General features: G+C 46.0%; 1 long non-coding RNA gene across 4 annotated transcripts in view; it reads right to left on the bottom strand.

Annotated features, from left to right (window-relative positions):
- Positions 1-15291, bottom strand: part of LOC114229119 (uncharacterized) — a 41044-nt gene extending 25753 nt beyond the window's left edge. For 3 of the 4 annotated variants that reach the window (XR_008558525.1, XR_008558524.1, XR_003615204.2), the window contains exon 1: positions 15113-15291. This is a non-coding gene — a long non-coding RNA (uncharacterized LOC114229119). Of the gene's footprint in view, positions 1-15099 lie in introns of all 4 variants that reach the window. The other variant, XR_008558526.1, reaches the window with a different exon arrangement.
- Between the last annotated feature and the right edge of the window lie 2226 nt (positions 15292-17517).

Raw genomic sequence — 17517 nt, 5'->3', positions numbered from 1 at the left:
AGCCATCTTGTGTGTTGGAGTGATGGTAAATCTTCAATTATGCAGGGGTCAGTACCGTTTCAGTACATAGAACGCAGTACACTGAAACGGTAGTAAGCAGAACATGGAATATAAATAGACATTTTGAAACTAATCATTCCCAGCTCTTGGAAAAAAGTGAGGATGAAAGGAAGCAATACATTTCCAGGCAGCTACACCTTTATAAGAGCCAATTTAATTCCATCCTTAAATTTATGAAAGGCTCTACAAATTTAACATCTGCAAGTTTGAGCATTGCTCACTCTATAGCTCAGCATGGAAAAGCGCTCAGTGAGGGAGAATTTATTAAAGAAACTCTCCTAAGATGTGCACCAGTTCTATTTCATGATATGCAGAATAAAGATGCAATTATTAAGAGAATATCTGAGTTACCACTCAGTAGAAATATCATAAAAGACCGAATAATGAGACTGAACACAAACACACAACATCAATTAAAGAGAGACATAAGGAAGTGTAAATATTTTTCAATCTCTCTTGATGAAACTACTGATGTCACATCACATGCTCAGTTGGCCATTATTGGTCGATATTCTGATGGTCTCACAATGAGAGAAGAGTTGATAAAGTTAGTATCAGTGTCAACAAGTAAATCAGGAAGCGAAATATGTAAGGTTGTTATACAAACATTTCGTGACCTAAGTATTGATATCTCTAAAGTTGTGTCACTGACGACAGATGGGGCACCAAATATGGTGGGGGGGGAAAAGTCGGATTTGTCAAATTGTTTACAGAAGCTATTGGACATCGATTGTGCCTTTTCATTGTATTATCCATCAGGAGGCTTTATGTGCCAAGGCAGGATTCTTCGACTTAAACGACTTAATGTCAGTTGTTACAAAAATAGTTAATTTAATAGCTGCTCGCCCCCTTCACAAGCGAGAATTTTCTGCACTTTTACTGGAGGTTGATTCCACCTACAGTGGACTGCTGCTGTGCAATAATGTAAGATGGCTGAGCCGAGGCAAAGTTCTTGAGCGCTTTGTGGAGTGCTTTGAAGAAATTAAGGTATTTCTTGACGATAAGGATCTGGGAAACTTTCCTCAGCTTAATGATGATAAGTGGGTCAACACCCTGATGTTTTTTACAGATCTCTCTGTTCATATTAATGAATTGAACTAAAAGTTACAAGGTTTTGGCAAAAGTATTGACGTTATGTTTGGATACATAAAAGCTTTTGAAAGTAAAGTTAAAATTTTCAAGCGAGATGTAGAAACTAAAACTTATAAGTATTTTCCTCGAGTAACAAAGTATTTTGAGAAGGCCAGTGCAGCTGTACAAAATGAAATGGAACGCTTGCATATGAAGTACCAGCATGTTTTAGACTCGTTACTTCACCAGTTTAGTGATAGATTTAGTCAATTTAGAAGTCTAGAACAGACCATGAAAATAATTAAGAATCCTGATGTAGTAGTCTACAGTAGTTTGGAATTAAATGGTTTGCAATGGATGCAAATTGATGATTTGGAGATGCAACTTGCAGAATTTCAAGACAGTATCTGGGCTCATGTGTTTGTCGACTTGAGGTCAAAGCTTGAGAATCTGGAAAGGTGCCACTTGGAGAATCAAGAGGAGTGCCACTACGAACAGGAAATTTGGAGTGCCTGAAACCGACTACCAGACACTTTTAGCCCCCTGAAAAATATAGCAATGGCTTTACTCACAATTTTACCCTCTACATACTTTTGTGAGACCTTATTCTCAGCGTTAAATAATATCAAAATCAACAAAAGAAACAGATTGACAGATGAAGTTAGTAGCACTAAGCTTGGGCCTGAAGTGTACAAAATACCAACCTTCAATTGAAGACTTAGCCAATGAAATTCAGCAACAAAAAAGTCACTAATAGGCAGGTTAGTTAAAGAATTCCCCCTCCCACTCACTTATCTTAGTTCATGGCACCCCACACAAGCTAAATAATATCAAGACCAACAAAAGAAACCGACTGACAGATGAACAAAGAAGTCACTAAGCAGGTAAGTTAAATATTTAGTTTTTGGTTTATTAAATACAGTTATATATAACAATTATACATTTATGTTATTTAAACTATAAATATCGTGAAATAATGTTTTTTCCTCAAAGTGACACACTACCCGAGTTATGCTCAGTTTTTTGGCGAAGTTTGACACACCAAGCTCAAAAGGTTGCCCATCACTGGGTTAGGAGGTGATCAGGCTGGCAGGCAGAAGCAGTTTGAGGCAATCAGGAAGGCAGGCAGGCGAGCAGTTGAGAGCCAGCAGTCCTGGATTGTGAGAGGGATGTCCGACTGCCCGTTTAGGGATTGGGCCTAAACGGGCAGTTGGACATCCCTCGAAGGGGTCCCAGATTGGAGACGGTACAGGCTGGGCTGAGGGACAACCCCCCCCATGCACGAATTTCGTGCACCAGTCCTCTAGTATAATATATATATATATATATATATATATATATATATATATATATGCATAATCTGAGTGACCAGGTTATTATGATCTCTGAATGCATAATAATCTGGCCACTCAGTGTGTGTGTGTGTGTGTGTGTGTGTGTGTGTGTGTGTGTATCTTACCTAATAATAGACAAACATGTAAATTGATCATACCTCTGCTACACCCACAGCCAATCAGAGTGAGTATGCAAATTAGAAGGCCAAAGATGGCAGCTGCCCAGCTGCTCCAGGCACGGAGTGGCCAGGCAGGGCAGGATGCCTGCTATGAGAGGGAGGATGGGGGCCCAAGTGATCTACAGGAGCAGAGTGCTACTGCGAAGACAAGACTGCAGACTCTGGAGTCTGCAGCGAAGACAAAGATGGCAGACTCTGGCTGGAGCGAAGGCCTGGGTCCCAGGTGCTAAAGGAAAACTGGTGCTGGAAGCCAAGGGAAGGAAGGCCTATTGCAGGAATCTCTTCGTGCAATGGGCCTCTAGTGTGTGTGTGTGTAGAGTGTGTGTGTGTGTGTGTGTGTGTGTGTGTGTGTATTAGAAGCCCAGTGCATGAATTCGTGCATGAGTTGGGTCCAGCCTGGCCAGGGGAAGGGACATGGGTGTTTGGCCAGCCTGCCTGCTGGTCAAACTCCTGGTCGGGGGACAAGTTGCATATTAGCCTTTTATTTTATAGGATATATACTGAGTGACCAGATTATTATGCGTTCAGAGATCATAATAATCTGGCCACTCAGTATGTGTGTGTGTGTGTGTGTGTGTGTGTGTGTGTGTGTAAATACACACACATACACATACACATACATATATATACACACATATACATATATATACACACAACATATATATATGACCTTATGTAAAATGGCATAAGTTGACCCTCATATCCACGGATTCCCGACTATGGATCAAAAATACTTTTTCTCCCTGCAGTTGGTTGCATCTGCACATGTGAAACTTGGGGATACAGAGGGCTTATTGAAAAACAATGTGCCTAGAAATGGACCCATGCCTTCAATCCCTGTTGCTCCCAGCTTCATTAGGCCCTCCCCAGGGAGTGGTTCATGTAGGCATCTCCATGTCCCACTTCACCGCACCATCAGGATTCACGGCGTTATCTATTTGCCTAAAGCCACTCAGACTGGTTAGATGCCTGGAACCCCTGGCTCCGGGCATGATGCTTGTTGGGTCCCACCAGGCTGCCTCCCTGTGCAGGGCAGGATGGAACTCACTCTGGGCAAACAGCAAGTCCTGAGGGACTGGCGCCCGCTCACCCTCTGCTGTCCCTATTCACCTCCCTCCTGGTCAGCAGAGAGCACTGAGGAAGTTTCACGACTCCTGATCAAAGATGCGTTTCAAAAATCTGGTTGCCTTCTCCACATGCAGCCAGAGTAGCAGTGGCCTCTGCCTAACATGCATGCTGGCACGTGTCTGTCCATTCCATAGCTACAGTACAGTGCCTACTGTGGTCTTCGAAGGGTCATGCATCCTCCTAACCCTTCCTGGACTCCCAGCAGCACCCCCCACAGAGAGAACATCCTACCGCCAGCACCTGCGCCAGCAGAGACGGTCAGGTGGGTGGCACCAGATACCAAATGCAGGGGGAACTGGATATGGAGGACAGAGGGCACACTCATTGACTCCCACATATCCTACCAAGGAAGAGGCAACCTACAGCCACTTCTCAGGATCAGCAGCCAAAGACAGAGCCCAGCTGCACCGTTGCTAGCAAACCCACAGAGGAGGGCGCAGAGCCCCACACCAGGGTGGGCACCGTGACAGTCCCACCACCCCCACCATCACAGGAAGAGAGCTTTTTTGATGCCACCATCACAGGAGAGTGGAAATGGAGCTGGGAGCCTACGCGACAGACCAGGCCCTGCTCTTCCCTTCCAGCACAGGCCAGGCCTGGTAAAGAGAAGGAGGGGAAGACCCTGCAGCTCCCATCCCAGCCGCCTGCGCCGCCCCCCTCCCAACCCCACCGCGGTGCGGGCTCAGCACTGGTGTGTCCTATGCATCCTCTAAATTTCTTAGATTCCTCGACATTGTTACGGTTTGGAGATTTCACCTAACAGTTGGGATTTCTGGTTTCTTTTGAAATTTCACAGGACCCTGACCCCAGACCCTAAGCCAACATACAGAACTGGGGAGGGGATGGTGAGAGTAATGCCCTTGGCCCAGCTGCCCTCAGGCCCGCTAGCCCCAGCTCTTTGTGGGTGCTGCTGACTGTCCCAGGAGGCATCTGCATGGGGCCAACTAGTGGTGATGCCTAACTGCCTTTCCTCCCCACATTTATGCTAGATATTTCAAAGAAACAAAAATTTCCAGAATATAGGGACTCCACAAAGAAGCCCCTGGTCCCCCTTCATTCTCCCATATCACTCACACACACACGCGTGCGTGCGCACACACTCACACAGATTGTCCTCCAAGAGTAACTTTCACTAGGAGAAACATATCTGTGTGTTTCCAAAGAATATAGGAGCAGGAACCTGCCTGCTGGGGGCAGCCCGGCTTCAGTGATGACCCCCTGAGTGGGCTGGAATTGGGGATGGAGATCAGGGACCCACCAGGGACAGGAACACTGTCACAGGGAGGAGAGAAGATGTTGCCCTCATCTCCCTCAGGCCTGACCCCACAGGGCAGGTTTCCTGGGGCACGTCAGAGGGAACCGTGCACTCTATGCCAACACCTGGCACCCAGGCTCCTGGTGGGAAGAGCACCTTCCAGGGACCCGGCTCTTCCATGCTGGGCTCGTGGACAGTCTTGGGCTAGACCCCGCTGCTCTCAGAACCAGTTTTCTTATTCATCAATAATAAGTTTCAAATGACTTTTAATAGTCAAATCCAATTTTTTCAAATTAATCTTTCAAACTAATTCCCCTACTGATCCCCATTAAACAAAACAGACACAAATGGAACTACTTGCAATGATGGAGGAAGGCAATTCAACCCTTCATTCAACTTGACTCACACACACACTCCTGCCACCACCTCGCAAAAATCGCACACAAGTTGGAAAGCTTGAGAGAGAGAGAGAGAGAAGAGAGAGAGAGAGAGAGAGAGAGAGAGAGAGAGAGACCCCTGCCCATCTCCTTCCCCATTAGCATCCCCATGTCCCTAACATGCCTCAGACAGGGCACCCACACCACACCAGCCAGCCAGTTCCACTATGACCAGTTCTGTTTTTTTCAAAACTTTCCCATTACAGGGGAAAGACAATCTCTTCAACAAATGGTGCTGGGAAAACTAAGTATCTACATGGAGTTGGACCTCTATCTCCCACCATATACTACAAATATTAATTCAAAATGGGTCAAAGATCTAAGTATAAGAGCTAAAACTATTAAGCTCTTACAAGAAAACATAGGCACTGTGGCCAGGTGGCTCAGTTAGTTAGTATCATCCCGTACACCAACAGGCTGTGGGTGTAATTCCTGGTCAGGGCACATAGCTAGGTTACAGGTTTGATCCCGGTAGGGGCATGTATAAGAGGCAACAGATCGCTGTTTCTCTCTCACACCAATTTTTTTTTTCCTCTCACTTCCTTCCTCTCTCTCTAAAATCAGTAAAACATATCCTCTGGCGAGGATTAATAAATAAATAAATGAAAACATAAGCATATATCTTCATGACTTTGAATTAGGCAATAATTTTTTTCATATGAGACCAAAGCCACAAAGAGAAAAAGAGATAAATTAGACACCATCAATTTAAAACTTTTGATGCTTCAAAAAGATACCATAGATATGGCCAGTGTTTCTCAGGTGGTTAAGAGTGTTAGTCCACACACCAAAGGGTCTGGGGTTTGATTCCTGGTCAAGACCTATACCTGGGTTGCATGTTCAATTTCCTGGTTGGGACAAAGATGGTGGTTCATTTGCATACATACCTGGGTCCCAGGAACCTCCTCAGCACCCAGGTCACTCCCAGCCAACCATCGGAGGTGGGGAGCCTTCCCAAGCCTAAAGCCTCCACCGAGGCTTTAGGCTTGGGAAGGGGCCGAGCCTGCCATAGGAGGGGTAGGGGTGCCCGCTTCCCAAGCCTAAAGCCAGGACGGAGGCTTTAGGCTTGGAAAGTGGCCAAGCCTGTGACCAAATGCAGACCATCCAGAAGTCAGCGCTGTATTGCCCAGCTGCAGCCTGGTGACCCAACACTGACTGCCCAGGTGGCTGAGACCCAGAAAGTGAGTCAGGGTCTGATCTGCAGCCTCAGTGGAAGCTGTTGATCAGTGTAATTACCTCTCTCTTTCTCTCCCTCTTTCTTTCTCATCTTCGCCAGCATCCAGGCTTTTCTTTCTCTCTGGGCCTCAGGATGGCTGCTGTTAAGACCTGCCTCTTTGATCAAGCCCAGAGATAGGCCTGGAGATGCTGACTGGCATAGGAACCAACCAATCAGAACCAAAGGTGGGTGCTGTGGGGAACCAATGGCTGCCCAGGAGGCAGAGCTTCTGACGCTGACTGGCATAGGAACTGACCAATGAAAACCAAATGTGGGTGCTGTGGGGAGCCAATGGCTGCCTAGGAGGCAGAGCTTTTGATGCTGGCATAGGAACCGACCAATCAGAACCAAATTGGCCAGCAGAGGAGGGCAGTTGGGGGAGACATCAGACCTGCAGGGGAGGGCAGTTAGGGGTGATCAGCTGGCAGTTAGAGGCAATCAGGCAAGCAGGCAGGTGAGCAGTTAGGGGCCAGTGGACCCAGATTGTGAGAGGGATGTCTGACTGCTGGTTGGACATCCCACAAGGGGTCCTCAATTGGAGAGGGTGCAGGCTGAGTTGAGGGAACCCCCCCTCCATGCACAAATTTCGTGCACCAGACCTCTAATATATATATATATATGGGGAGCCAATGGCTGCCTAGGAGGCAGAGTTCATATATATATATATATATATATAATAAAAAGTGAAGATAGAAAATATTCAAAAATCATATGTCTGATAAAGAAGTTATATCTAGAATATATAAAGCACAATTATGATTCAATCATGAAAAGACAAATTACCTAATTTTAAAATGGTCAAAGGAGCCCTGGCTCATGTAGCTCAGTTAGTTGAAGCATTTCCCATGCACTGAAGGGTCATGGGTTTGATTCTAGTCAGGGCACATACCCAGGTGGTGGTCCCCGGTTGGGGCATATACAGCAGGCAACTGATAGATGTTTCTCTCTCACATCCATGTTTCTATCTCTCTCTCCCTCTCCCTTTCTCTCTCTCTAAAATCAATACAAACATATCCCCAGGTGAGGATTAAAAGAATAAAATAGCCTGGCCTGTGTTTCTCAGTGGTTGAGTGTCAACCAATGTACCAAGTGATCATCAATTTGATTCCCGGTCAAGGCACATGCCTGGGTTGCGGGCTCAATCCCCAGTGGGGAGCAAGCAGGAGGCAGCCAATCATTTCTATCTCTCTCTTCCTCTTCCTCTTCCTCTTCCTCCTGCTCTCTGAAATCAATAAAAACATATTAAAATATATTTTAAAAAAGAAGATAAAATGGTCAAAGGATCTGAATAGACATTTCTCCAAAGGAGATATACAAATGGCCAATACACTCTACCACTAACCATCTGGAAAATGCAAATCAAAACTACAATGAGATATCATTTCACACCCAGGAGGATGACTATAATCACAAATAAAGGTAATGAAAAGGTAATAAAAAACAGAATGTAGAGAAATGGGAACCTTCACACACAACTTGTGGAAATGTAAAATGGAGCATTCACTTTGGAAGACAGCCTGGCAGTTTCTCAAAAGATCAAATACAGTTACCATATGATCCAATAGTTTCACTACAAGAAAAATGAAAAAATATATCCATACCAAAACGTGTACACCAATTACCACAGCAGCATTATTCATAGTAACCAACAAGTAGAAACAACTGCCCTGGCCAGTTGCTCAGTGGTTAGAGCATCGCCCTGCACACCAAAGGGTTGTGGGTTTGATTCTTGGTCAAGGGCACATACCTGGGTTGTGGGAGGCAATGTGTCTCTCTCACATCAATGTATCTCTCTCTCTCTCTCCCTCCTCCTTCCCTCCCTTCCACTCTGAAAAAGCAATGAGAAAAATATCTTTCTGTGAAAATTAACAAAAACAAAAAACAAAAAAAAGTAGAAACAATCCAAATGTCCATCAACTGAAAAGTGAACCAATAAGATGTGGTACATCCATACAATGGAATATTATTTGCCAATAAAAGGATGAAGTGCTAATACATGTTACAACGTGGATGGACCTTGAGGAGTGTATGCTAAGTGAAAGAAGCTGGTCAACAAAGGACCATGTTTAGGATTACATTTATGACATGTTCACAATAGGCAAAGCTATAGAGATAAAGGGTAAATTGATAGTTATACATGGGTGGGCATGGGAATGAGGGAGGATAATGGGACTGGGGGTGATGGGTAAGAGGCGTAGGATTTGGAGTGGGGTGTTGAAAAAATTCTAAAATTAGATTGTAGTAATGGCTGCACAATTCTGTGAATATACTAAAGCTATTGAATTGTACACTTTAAGCGGATAAATTGTATGGAATGAGAACTACATCTCAATAAAGTTGTTTAACAGACAAACATTGTCTCAATTTTTCAAAAAGTAAATTTACTATGTGACCCAGCAATTCTATTTATTAACTCAAGGAAAATGAAAACATATATCCACTTACACATGAATGTTCATAACAACATTATCCATAGTAACCAAAAAGTGAAAAAAATGAAACAAATGTCCACCAATTGGTGGATAGCTAAACAAAATATAGTTTATCCACATAATAAGTCACAGTTCAGGAATAATAACCAACCAAGTATTGAAGCATGCCACACTATAGATGAACCTCTGGAAAAGATTAATCCTTAGAGAAAGAAAACAGATCCCAAAGAACATATATTGCATGATTATAGTTACATGAAATTTCCAAAGGCAAATCTGTCGAGAAACACAGTAGATTGGTGGTTGCCTGGGGCTGGAGGGATCTGTGCGGTGATGGAAATGTTCTAAAATTAGGTAGTGGTGATGATGATTCAACTCTATGTAAACACACTAAAATTCATTGAATTGTATATTTAAAATGAGTGCATTTTATGCTATGCAATTTCCACATCAATAAAGGTGTTTAAAAATAGATGAGAGAGAGAGATAGATACATGGATATGTGGCAAATCATTTATAGTAAAACTAGAGGCCCATTGCATGAAGAGATTCGTGCAATAGGCCTTCCTTCCCTTGGCTTCCAGCACCAGTTTTCCTTTAGCACCTGGGACCCAGGCCTTCGCTCTGGCCAGAGTCTGCCATCTTCGTCTTCGCTGCAGACTCCAGAGTCTGCAGTCTTGTCTTCGCAGCAGCACTCCGTTCCTGTAGATTCCTTGGCCCCCGCCCTCCCTCTCATAGCAGGCATCCTGCCCCACCTAGCCACTCTGTGCCTGAAGCAGCTGGGCGGCCGTCATCTTTGGCCTTCTAATTTGCATACTCACTCTGATTGGCTGTGGGCATAGCAGAGGTACAGTCAATTTACATGTTTGTCTATTATTAGGTAAGACTAGAGGCCCGGTGCATGAAATTCATGCACGGGAGGGTGGGTGTCCCTGAGCCCGGCCTGCACCCTTTCTAATCTGGGATCCCTCGGAGGATGTCTGACTGCTGGTTTAGGCCCAATCCCAGGGATCATGCCTAAACTGGCAGTCGGATATCCCTCTCACAATCTGGGACTGCTGGCTCCTAACCGCTCGCCTGCCTGCCTGCCTGATTGCTCCTAACCATTTCTGCCTGCCAGCCTGATCACCACCTAACTGCTGTCCTGCTGGCTGGATCAACACCTAACTGCTCCCATGCCGGCCCGATTGCCCCAACTGCCCTCCCCTGCCATCCCAATCGCCACCAACTGCCTTCCCCTGCTGGCCTGATCGTCCCCAACTGCCCTTCCCTGCCGTGACCTGCCTCCTCTGCCGGGACCTGCCTCCTCCATGCAAGACGGCTGAGATGCCGGGACTGGCCTCCTCCGTGCTGCACGGAGTCGCAGGACCCCCAAGCCTCACCATGTGGAGCAGCCGTCATGTCCTGCCTCCACTGTGCACATGGCCATCTTGTGATAACATCGCATGCGAGGGCACGAGGACCACCTAGACTTTGTCATTGTAGAGTCTAGGTCCTATGTATACAGATGCTTATTGTACAACTAGAGGCCCGGTGCACAAAATTCGTGCATGGGGGTGGGGGGGTGTCCCTCAGCCCAGCCTGAACCCTCTCCAATCTTGGACCCCTCAAGGGATGTCCGACTGCCCATTTAGGCCCGATCCCAGTGGATCAGACCTAAACGGGCAGTCGGACATCCCTCTCACAATCCAGGATTGCTGGATCCGAACTGCTCACCTGCCTGCCTTCCTGATTGCCCCTAACCGGTTCTGCCTGACAGCCTGATCACCCCCTAACCACTCCCCTGCCAGCCTGATTGATGTCTAACTGCTCCCCTGCCAGCCTGTTTGCCCCCAACTTCCCTCCTCTGCCAGCCTGGTCATCCCTAACTGCCCTCCCCTGCAGGGTTGATCGCCTCCAAATGCCCTCCCTTGCAGGCCTGGTCCCTCTCAACTGCCCTCTCTTGCAGGCCTGGTACCTCCCAAATGCCCTCCCCTGATGGCCATCTTGTGGTGGCCATCTTGTGTCCACATGGGGGCAGGATCTTTGACCAGATGGGGGCAGTTATATTGTGTGTTGGAGTGATGGTCAATCTGCATATTACTCTTTTATTAGATAGGTTAGAGGCCTGGTGCAGGAGTGGGGGGGGGGGCCAGCTGGTTTGCCCTGAAGGGTGTCCCGGATTAGGGTGGGGTTCCCTTGGGGCATGGGGTGGCCTGAGCGAGGGGCCTGTGGTGGTTTGCAGGCCAGCCACGCCCCCTGGCGACCCAAGCGGAGGCCCTGTTATCTGGAATTTATTTTCCTTCTACAATTGAAACTTTGTATCCTGGAGCAGAGCCAAGCCTCCTGCTTGCTCAGTGGCTGGCAGTCATTTCTTTTGGGGTTTGTGTATCTTCTATAATTGAAACTTTGTAGCCTGGAGTGGAGGCCTAGGCCAGCCAGGGCTACAGAAGCTTTGCTTCCTCCATTGCCGGGGGCAACCCTTGCCTCCTGCTCTTTCCAACTCCGTGGCTGCCACCATTTCTTTTTGGATTTGTTTACCTTCTATAATTGAAACCTTGTAGCCTTGAGTGGAGGCTTAGGCCTGCAACGGCTCACGGAAAGCTTGGCTTCAGTTGTTACCAGGGAAACCCAAGCCTCCCTCCTACTTTCTCCATGGCTGTAGCCACCTTGTTGTGTTAATTTGCATACTTGCTCTGATTGGCTGGTGGGCATGGCTGGTGGGTGTAGCAGAGTTAGGGTCAATTTGCATATTACTCTTTTATTAGGTAGGATTATGTCAACTTTGCTGGATATTTGAAAGTTCTTATAATACAATAATAGTAATTTTTTTTAATTTATCTGCTGAGCTAGAAAATCAAAACCTTATACCATTTCCCCATCAAGTTTAATTTAGCAGCATCGCCATGTGGCTGATCTTCAAATATTTTAAAAAGCACTTCTTTAATTTCCAAAAAATCTTATCTTTACCAGGCTAAATATATTTCATTAGCACAGATTACTATACTTCCCAAATTAATCTAAAGACAATGCACTTCCTTCCAGAATCTAAGAAAACATTTTTACATACAGAGATAAATTTATTGTTAAATTTATAAGGAAAGGCATAGGACCTAGAATAGCTTGAGCAATTTTGAAATAGAACAACAGCTTATCCAATGTTAAGGCTTACTGTACAGCCAGTCACTGGCACATCGTGGTGCTGATGGAAAGGTAGATATGTAAGTCATTGGAACATAGTAGAGAGCCTAGAAGTAGAATCTGACAAATATGCAAAAAACAATTCAATGGAGAAAGATTGTCTTTTCAACAAGTAGTGCTGAAGCAATAGAACATCCAAGTCAAAACTCCAACCTGAGCTAAACCTCACACACATACAAACTTCACACAATCAACTCAAAGTAGATCATGTAAAATGTAAAACTAAATATAACATTTAAAACTAAAACTTTTAGAAAATAAACATAGAACAAATCTTTGGAATCTAGGGCTAGGTGAAGCACTCAGACTGACACCAAAAACAACATTCTAAAAAAGAAAAAATGATAAACTGGATCTCATCAAAATGTAAAACTTTTGTTCTATGAAGGAGGGCAAAAGACAAACTATAGACAGGTAGAAAATATTTGCAAATCACATATCTTACTTGTATCTAAATATACAAAAGCTCTCAAAACCCAATAATAAAAAAGGAAACGATTGATTTAGAAAAGACATGAACAGACATTTCACCAAAGAGGATATACAGAAGGCAAATACACACATGAAAAGGTGTTCAACATCATTATCTATCAGGGAAATGCCACCACATATGGTTAAAATAAAAACTAGTGATAACACCAAATGCTGGCGATGATGCGGAGAAACGGAATAGCTCATCATTGCTGGTGGAGATGTAAAATGATAGAAGAGTATGGTGGATTCTTACAAAACTATGCACCTTGCCATAGGGCCATGGAGTACTACAAAACAATAAGAAGAGTAAACTGTTCATGTATGCAACAACTGAGTGATTCTCAAGGGAATTACCGTATTTTCTGGTGTATGACTTTTTAACCCAGGAAAATCTTCTCAAAAGTCGGGGGTCTTATATGCTGGAAAATATGGTACCTGTATCCCCCGCAAGCCGCTGTCCCAGTGCTGGAGCTGAGAGTGAGTACCATATTTTCCGGCGTATAAGACCCCCAACTTTTGAGAAGATTTTCCTGGGTTAAAAAGTCATCTTATATGCCGGAAAATATGGTATGCTAAGGGTGAAAAGCCAACCTCAGAAGACTACAAACTGTTTCTATTTATATAATACTAGAGGCCCAGTGCACAAAATTAGTGCACGTGGGTGGGGGTTGTGTCTCTCAGCCCAGCCTGCACCCTCTCCAATCTGGGACCCCTCGAGGGATGTCTGGTAGGATCAGGCCTAAACGGGCAGTTGGACATCCCTCTCACAATCCAGGACTGCTGGCTCCCAACTGCTTGCCTGCCTGCCTTCCTGATTGCCCTTAACTGCTTCTGCCTGCCAGCCTGATCACCCTCTGACCACTCCCTTGCCAGCCTGATTGATGCCAACTGTTCTTCTGCCAGTCTGATTGCCCCCAACTTCCTTCCTCTGCCAGCCTGGTCACCCCTAACTGCCCTCTCCTGCAGGCTTGATTGCCCCCAACTGCCCTCCCTTGCAGGCCTGGTCCCTCCCATCTGCCCTCCCCTGCTGGCCATCTTGTGGTGGCCACCTTGTGTCCACATGGGGGCAGCAATCTTGTGTTGGAGTGACAGTCAATTTGCATATTACTCTTTTATTAGATAGGATAGAGGCCTGGTGCACAGGTGGGGGCCGGCTGGTTTGCCCTGAAGGGTATTCCAGGTCAGGGTGGGGGTTCCCTCGGGGTATGGGGTGGTTTGCAGGCTGGCCAAGCCCCCTGGCGACCCAAGCAAAGGCCCTGGTATCTGGGATTTATTTATCTTCTATAATTGAAACTTTGTAGCCTTGAGTGGAGGCCAGGGCAGGCCAGGCCTGAGAGAAGCTTGGCTTCCTCCATCGCTGGTGGCAACTCAAGCCTCCTGCTCTCTCCAGCTCCGTGACTGCCGCCATTTTTGTTGGGATTTATTTATCATCTACAATTGAAACTTTGTAGCCTTGAGCAGAGGCCAGGGCTGACCAGAGTGGGCAGGAAGCTTGGCTTCCTCCATTGCCAGGGAAACCCAAGCCCCCTGCTCGCTCCGTGGCCACAGCCATCTTGGTTGGGTTAATTTGCATACTCACTCTTGATTAGCTGGTGGGCATGGCTTGTGGGTGTAGTGAGGTATGGTCAATTTGCATGTTCCTCTTTTATTAGTGTAGATTTTTGAAATTGGAAAATGATGGAGATAGAGCAGATATAAGTGGTTCCCAGGGGTTGAGAGGATACTATTAAAAGTGTAGTATCCTGACTGTTCTGCATCATGGTGATGGTCACACGGGTGGTACACATGATAAAATCATAGACCTAAATACACACTAAATAAGCAAGTGCATATAACACTGGAGATACCTGAATAAGGTCAATGAATTGTACAGGGTTGATTTCTTGTTGTGACATTTGCTATATAGTTTTGGAAGTTTGTACCATTGGGGAAATTTGGTGAAAGTCACATGGAATCTCTCTGTATTCTTTCTTAAAACTGCATATGAATCTATAATTATCTCAAAATATAAAGATAATTTTTGTCCTGGCTGGTTTGGCTCAGCAGGTAGAATGTCAGCCTGTGGACCAAAAGGTCCCAGGTTCAATTCCCATCAAGAGCACATACCTTGGTTGCAGGCACCTCCCCGGCCTAGGCCCTGGTCGGGGCTCAGGCAGGAGGCAACCAATCAATGTGTTTCTCTCACATGGATGTTTCTCTGTCTTTCCCTCTCTCTTCTACTCTCCCTAAAAGTCAATGAAAAAACATCCTTGAGTGAGTATTAACAATAAATAAGTAAATGTTAAAAAATTTTAAATCTCAATATGCTCATAGCTAAACACAAATGAAATTACCTGAGTAACTTACTTTGTATTTTCTCCATTTTTTGATACATGGATGTATCACTTTCATCTGGAGTCACTGATTGATTTAACACAAGATGAGTTTCATACTGGAGGTAACATTGGGATAACTGGAGGTGAGCAGGTGTTCAGGCTGAGACACTAACTCCCTAAACTCATGGCTTTTCCTTAGTGACTGACATACCAGAGCGCCACCTGGTGGAATGGTGTGAGGTCATTATGACCCTGGCAAGGCTCTGGAATGTTGGGAGCCATTTGATCCCGAAGGCTTGGCTATGGCCAGTACTTTTTCACACTGTTCTGAGGCTACACTCTGAGTACGTGTGAGATCTTGAGAGAGCCACGAAGTGCTCACACCAGGTGGGCAGCAGGCATTCTTGCACTAGACTGAATGTGGACACTGAACTCACTCCAAGAAGTCCCAAGAGAGGTGGGTGGGAGCACTTGTGAGTCTCCAGAGAAGTGACTGGGATGCAATAGGAATGACAGCAGGTTTCAAATTTGAGGGAAGAGATAATAGAATAAGAGGTGGGCAAAAGGAAGAAGGAAGTAGAAATAGGAGGAGAGAGCAACTCGGTAGCCAGGGACTGCCTTAGAGCCTCGGGTGCCAGGACTGCGGTAGGAGCAGAAGGAGCCCTCCACCAGTCAGGAGGAACGTGGTCCTTGGATGGAGTGCGTGGCACTGGCCGTCTGGAGGGGGGCAGGAGGCACTGCCTCAATCAGCCTCAAGGGTCTTTTAGACAGGCATGACCACTCTGGTCATATTTTTGCCAGATTTGATTGCCCATGATTTTATAGTGGTTCACAAGGACATTTAGGTAGAGCTGATGACAGAAATATAAGTATGGAAGGTCATCCAGCTTGACCCTGAGAAATATGACCGAGCCTCAACTGCCCTGGCTACTACTAGCCATTCTTCCCTTGAGCACCAGACAGGCATGAGTTCTAATCCCAAATCCAAAGTGTTCTCACCATGGTCAAGGAGCACATCCTAGACAATTCATCTGTTCCTCACCTGTAAATCAGGTTAGTCATACACTTTACCTCACAAAGCATTACAAGGACTGAATCAGGTAATTCTTAGTGCACTGACCAATACCTTAAGTTCAATAAGAAATTAGTAACTGTTAGCTACTCTTACTGCCATTTTAATTATTAGGTTTCACAAGGAGCACGTTAAGCAGAAAGAAACAGCCCGCTCAGAAACAGGTGGGGCACCTTCAATTGTTTTATAATGGAAGAAAGGATCCCTCTGAGCTCCATGTTCGCTGCCCCAGACTCTCCAAGCCAAGAAGAGTCGAAGAAAAGGGTGTGCATGGAAGGGCAGGCAGGTGTGCAGCTATTCACCCCTACCCCTGGCCTCTGAAACAAAGTGTGGGAACATCATCCCCGACTCTCATGAGTGTGGGTCTGCGGGTGAGACAGGGAGGTCAGGATCTTGTTCCTTTTGGTCACTATTAAGGACATCTGAGTACAGAATCTCTCATCCATTTCCAGAGATGTCCTCCGGACAGGATTCATGCGAAGAGACACAGGACAGCAGCTTTCTCTTGGAAGAGGAAGGTAAATAATAACCCAACTCCTACGCTTCTCTATAGACAAATGCAAAGGGAAGGATGGTCATTCTTCTCATCCTTTCAGATGTCAAAGGCAGTCCTTAAGGTGGGAGGAGCCCAGTATTTCCCAGGTCCCCCCATGAGTCCACAAGTCCCTCCTCTCCCTGCAGCTCTGTGGAATAGCTCTCTGGCCTCCAGTTCTGCCTCTACAGAGGCCATCCCTAAGCACAGAACCAGGGGGACCAGGGGCCAGAACCAAAGGTTTCTGTATGCCAAGGCAAGTACATGTCCCCAGGCATTGCTCTGCTTCCCCAGCCTTGCACGGAGCATCAGTCACTGCTAAGTAACTTCTTGTCATTTTGTCCTCAGTAGAATAGGTCCAGTCTTCAGGGTGAACTGTGACAGGACACAGGGCCTGCAGCAGGCCAGGTCCATGCTCACAGGGTCTTTTGTTCCTGCAGCTAGCCAGGAGAATGGCTCCTTGGTCCTCAGTTTGGCCTCCTCAGAAACCATCTTTAAGCCGATGACTTGGAAGATTGGGCAGCAGAGAACCAGATGGACTATCAACTACATCGAGGGAACAAAACTCTGGATAAAGAGGAGAAGATCCAGTTACCGCCCTGAGGACCTAGAAGCCTTCTACCGACTCCTGGGTGTGTGCTCAGAGCTGTAGAGTGCACAGGGCCCTCCTACACTGAACTGAGGGGGACAGTGGCTCTGGGTCATACTTCTACCTCCCCCTGATCCCTCACCCCAGCTCTCAGCTGTGAGGCATCCAGGTGGCACCAACGTAGAGCAACCCTGGTTCTACTGTGGTGCTGACAGGTTTTCCTCTCAGTCAGGTTCTTGGAGG

This window comes from Eptesicus fuscus, chromosome 16 (assembly GCF_027574615.1).
Source record: "Eptesicus fuscus isolate TK198812 chromosome 16, DD_ASM_mEF_20220401, whole genome shotgun sequence".
NCBI classification, from domain to species: Eukaryota; Metazoa; Chordata; class Mammalia; order Chiroptera; family Vespertilionidae; genus Eptesicus; species Eptesicus fuscus.
Note: the sequence above shows the minus strand (reverse complement) of the source record. Positions and strands in the feature narration are given on the sequence as shown.